Consider the following 6,000-nt stretch of genomic DNA (forward strand, 5'->3'; position numbering starts at 1 on the left):
CCGCTGTACGCCACTCATTTGCCCCATCCACCCACCTCATAGGACGACCCCTACAGGTCAAGTCAAGCCCTTGTATGGATAACGAGATGGTTCCTCAACGATCGATTCCCAAATATATGCACACCAAATGCTGATAAGAGGGTAGATTTCCAGGCTCATCCAATGCAGTTTACATGCTCTTATTATACACGAGACCAATCCACAGGAAGAAATAGCAGACCCCCAAATACACAAACCCCCTCCGCACTTCTCACACCCCTCTGCCGCTCTGCCTCTGATGTAACTGCCCTTACGAGAGGGTTTGTGTATTCGGAGGTCTGCTATTTCTTCCTGTGGACAAAGCTCTATTTGTGGGAAGAAAATTATAAAAATGTAGTTTGAGTACAGTGTTGTATGACCGCGCAATTGTCATTCAAAATGCGACAGCGCTGAAAGCTGAAAATTGTCCTGTGCAGGAAAGGGGCAAAGTGCCCGGTATTGAAGCGGTTAACAATTTTTTTTGGAAGAAACCGAATTGCACATGTCGATTGCAAAGTCTAGATTTGCAAAGCCAGTAGAGACATGTCCCAACAAACTAAAGGCTGTATTTAAAGTGGAGCTCCACCCGAATTACCACTCCTATGCCCTTAGGATTGTATTGTGGTCTAATTGCAGGATATCCCCCATAACTTGCTGCTGGCATCTTCTGTGTTTCTTTCTTTTTCAATTTCCTGTTCCTAGAGTCTCCGGATAGGGGCGGTGCGGCTGCAGATATGGGTGGGGCTTCAGCAGCAGGTCTGTGCTTCCTGTTGGCCGCACTGTCTCCTGGGATCGTTTTTTCAATTTCCCAGGAGTTTGTGCGGCGCCCTAAGTTGTTGTCAGTGCTCGATTTGTTTCATCTGCGCATGTGTGAGATCGGCGATTGAACGGGTGCTGCATGCTGGGACATCAGCAGCACAGTGTCCCGGAAGAGAATGCCTGTGGGCTTCACATGCCCACAGGCCATAAAGTCTTTTCAATACGGGAGAACGGCAGCAGGACACTTAGAAAAAAGCATAAGTAAGTTAAACAAATATAAAAAGTACTCCTTGGCATTTCCCCCCCCCCCAAAAAACAGAGGTGGAACCCCGCTGTAAAGCAAAATGTAGTTCAACAAAATACTGATAGTTGGGGGGGTCCTTTTCCCAACTCAGTAAACCTGTTTGTTTTTGTTTTTTTCTGACATGTTGGTATTGTACCTTTCAATTGGATGTGATAAATTGCACTAGTAAATGCAGCTGAATAAAACAAAAACTGTGTCTGTCTTTGTTTCAGGCTGAAAAGCAACAAAATGTGATTATTTTAAAGGGGGTGATTCTTTTCTCTATCCACTGTACATAAAAAAAAAACATGTATACTCTGACATTTGCAATGTGCTCCAAACATGATGAATGCCTGCAAATTCCATATACCATTTATACTATTGATACTATTTAATTAAGATCATTAGGCATGTTTAACCTTTTATAAGAGCTCCAACTTGTCCTGTGAGTGCTTTTTAGAAGGTGTGCGGGGGCTATTAAGACTATTGATTGGAGACCATTAAGCATGTTTACCTTTTATGATGAATGGTGCAACTTGTCTGCTAAGTTTTCTTTTCAGAAGGTAAGAGAATGCAGAGCACCAGACAAAAAGCAAATACATAACATATAAATTAATTTCTGTCACGCATTGTGTGTCAGGGTTACCAATCCTCCAACAACTTTTTTTTGAACTAACAATTCAAGAAAAATTCGACGGACCACATTTTTTACTGACAACCTCAAATTTGACAGAAACTTTCATTATAAGCTAAGAAAACAAATATTGCAACACTATATACAATATGTAACAATTGCCATTAACCACAACCAGCAACCTACCTGACTCTACAAATACAAAAAGTCAGTGTGACAAAGCAAGACTAGAATAATGAAAGGCCTATAGCATCCCTGGATACAGCAGGAAAACAAGTTCTGTGGCATGTACAGAGCGCCAGGATAAACAATGGGCTTAAACAGATTTTCCAACGGTAAGAGGGGCTTATACCGAAGATTAATCTGTGCCTAGTCATTGTATACATTTCACATACAGGGCTTAGCATAAATGAGGACACCACTTTTAGAAAGCATGAGTCCAATCAATTATAAATCTCAATGAACACAAGAACAATTTCCCAAATGTTGACAAAACTGAGTTTTATAGAACATCTGTGTCAGGGCCGTCTTTAATATTGATTGGACCCTGGGCAAAACTTTTCTTGGGGCCCCAGCTAGCAGCTAGACTCAAAATCTGTTTACTGAATCAGAGGCAACTATTGCGATTGGTTGCCAGAGGTTACAGTGTATCATTACCGCTCATTGACTGGTTGCTAGAAGTTGCAGCACACATTACAGCTCACTGATTAGTTGCTAGAGGTTACAGCACAGGATTTCTGCTTGTTGATTGGTTGCTAGAGATTACTGCGGATATGACCTCAGGGGGGCATGATATCCCCTATTTACATATGAATGCTGCCACTATTTATATATGAATGCCGGTGATTTACATGTAAATGCAGGGTCTGCAGGTGAGTCCTCTTTACACAACAATAGGGCAGAGCTGGGCAGCATTAATTGCAGCACTTCACACTGAGATATTGGGACACAGCACAGGACTAAAACCTCAGGGGACGATGGAATTTAAACCAGGATAGTTGGCAAGTATGAGGCAGCAGATTTGGGCCCCACAACAATGACAGGGCCCAGGGCAGTTTCCCCTTTTGCCCTGCCTTAAAAATGGCCCTGATATGTGTAGCGCCCACCACTTTAGGTGGGTGCTATTCGTTTAGAAGTTAGGTTAAAGTGCCAGTGCCTTACTGTATTTGTACAGGCCTGGAGGTTTGTTTGGTTTAGAGTGGAGTAATAGGTTAGAAGAGGGTGTGATAACCTGTTCATCACTTTGGGAAAACCCTCCCTTGCTCTCCAGAGGAATCTTCTGGAAAGGAGACGGGTCAGGCCCTGAAGGACAGGCAGTGTGTATTGGCTCTTGTCCAATCGTTAATTTGCTTGGTCAGGGGTGGGGTCCATACATATACACTGGGGTCACATGTTCCCTGGGGAGTTGGAGATGGGGAGAGTACTAATCCACAAAGGCAGAAACATGTGACGCTAAGGCCCAGGGCTGGAAGGCCCGGTGGTGCCTTTACCCCAGTGCTGGAAAGCCATGGATCTTTACCGGAAGGCAACGGAGAATTAGGGAATCCAGAGCTGCAAGGTTTTGATCAAGCAAGAAGGAGCTGCAAAATGACCGGAGTGAATCATGGTTGACCTGGACCCTTCCTAAGCTGGCCTGGGAAGAAAAGGGCAGGAGGAGAAGCAGGTGAGGCCTGGAATTGCTAGCGTTTCAAAGTACCACATGTCTTTCAGAGGGGCATGCTTGTCAGCTCATTAAAAGGAGAGGGACTATCACTCACACATTTCAATCCAGAGGCAACTTGTATTCTGTGCATCACTGAGGTGATAGTACCTGCCGGAATCTGGAATAAAGTTGAAGTTTTGAACTGTTCTAAATCGTCGGTGTGCTTTACTACAGTGGGGGTGGAAGAAGCAGGGGGTTAAACTAGCTATACTGTATGAACTATTATGCCCCATACACACACACATCAGATTTTCTGCAGATTTTTTCCTTCAGGTTTACCAAAACCATGTAGTGCAAGGGCCTGCCTGATTGCGTACACATTGAAACTCCTAAGGTTTGACCTCATATTATACGGTTTTGGTAAATCTGAAGGAAAAACTGATAGTGTGTACGGGGCTTTAGAAGCTCCCAAGGGAGTAGTGTGCTTCGTCTGTTTAGCTTGGGACTGTGATGTCATAAGGGGCGGTGTCACAATGTGACATCACTCTGTGACCCAGCCCCTTATGCCTTTATAAGTCGCCGCGTACTGTGTCCACGGCATTACAGCGGGAGAGAGCGTCGTGTCAACATCGGAAGAACAGAAGAAGGAAGAAGAAGAAGACGACGGTGACGAAGGAGAAAGCCGGGCTCCTCCGCTAGCTAAAGAGTGGCAAAAGAGCAGAAGATAGAGGAGGAGCCCGGCGAGAAGAACCGGAAAGCGCAGAGAAGATCCTGGAACTGCCTAATAAACTACTTTCAAAACCTGTGTAGTGTGTTTTTTTTTTTGACACTTTTTCTCCCTGGTCAATGGTAGGGGTATGATGTACCCCATACTCATTCACATAGGGTGGAGGGCTGGGATCTGGGGGCCCCCTTATTAAAAAAGGCTCCCGGATTTTCTGATAAGCCCCCCGCCCGCAGACCCCAACAACCAACAGCCAGGGTTGTCCTCATCAACATGGGTGCTTTGGGGTGGGTGAGGCCGCAGGGTGCCCCTGCCCCCAAAGCACCCACCCCCCCATGTTGAGGGCATGCGGCCTGGTACGGTTCAGGAGGTGGGGGCGCTCGCTTGTCCTCACCCCCTTTCCTGACCTGCTCGGATAAGGGTCTGATATGGACTTTGGGGGACCCCCACGCCGTTTTTCGGCGTAGGGGTTACCCTTAAAACCCATACCAGGTGACGGGGCTTGCAAGGTGTCAATCTCGCCAATGGAGGCAGCGAGATTGACTTCCTTCTTTAGTCCCGTCGTACCTGAAGTCACATTCAAAATGAACGGACTTTAGTACATGTGTGGGCAAGTCCGTTCATTTGGAAAGTCCAGCAGACCAGCATACAGACAAGCAGATTGTCCGCTTTAAAGCAGAGTCCGGTGGACAATTTTGAGTCAAGTCTTCTTTCAAAGTCCACCGATTTTTGGGAAGAAAAAGTCTGCCGGAGCCCACACACGATGGAAAAAGTCCACCGGATAGTCAGACCCGGCATTACTCTTTATCTTAGAGACTGTTGCTATGGACTTTGTCCTTCCTATTGAGAGACTCACATTTATTTGATCTGTGTACACCTCCAGGGTCTCTCCTCAATGAGTTTATATTTTGTCTGTTTGTATCTGCATAGAAGCATCACTCATGCTGCTGTTAGGGTGGAACCCTGTGTAGCCCACATAGCTATATAATTTCCCTATATGTGTATGCGTTACTCTATGTTCCTGTATAAGTACACATGTGCATCCTGAATACCCCCTGCCCTGTTTGTCTTTCAAATGGCAGATTATTACATTTTATTTATTTATATAATCTTTTTTTTTTTTTTTGTGATTTCCTTTCTTTATCACAATTTTTTATTTCTCATTGTTATTTTTAGCCCCTGTACACACGGTTGGAGATTTCGACAACCAAATCCGTCAGATTTTGTCCGTCGGATTTTGTCCGTCGAATCTCGTCCGAAACTGTTGCATACACAAGGTCGGACTAAATTGTCGAAAAATCCAATCTTTCAGAACGTGATGACGTAATTTCGTTACGATGGGACTACATTCAGGCTAGTAGCCAATAGCTTTGATGTAGGAATTTGATCTGAGCATGCGTGGCACTTGGTCCGATCAAAATTCGCTACACATGATCGGAGTATGTCCGATCGAACCAGTTGGTCGGGAAATATTTCCAACAAGTTGGAAAATTGGGTCCGACGGATATTCCGACGGAATCAGTCCGATGCATACCACACACAGTCGGATTATCCGACAACACGGTCCGATAGGACACATTCCGACGGATTCTCCGACCGTGTGTACAAGGCTTTATTGTGATCACTTTTCGTTAGTTCCTATTGTGCATTTACCATTATTACTACAGTTATTAGTATAGTCTAGTATTACACATCTCATCACTTGCCTCACCATGGTTATTATTCTAGATATCAAAACAGTTAGACATGATATCCTAGAAGATTTGTATATGGTCTTTCCCCTTAATTTGTTCTCACCTAAACATATTATCTAGAATACAATATATACTGTATTTATTTCCTGAAATTCCTTATAAAATCTGGGAGTATATCCGTTAAAGGCTGGGCTTTCGCCCAGGACCAGTGCAGATATAGCTTGTTGAATTTCCTCAGTTGAGATT

This window comes from Lithobates pipiens, unplaced genomic scaffold (genome assembly GCF_037356315.1).
Source record: "Lithobates pipiens isolate NorthernLeopardFrog02 unplaced genomic scaffold, aLitPip1_a1.2 Scaffold_16, whole genome shotgun sequence".
Taxonomy (NCBI): domain Eukaryota; kingdom Metazoa; phylum Chordata; class Amphibia; order Anura; family Ranidae; genus Lithobates; species Lithobates pipiens.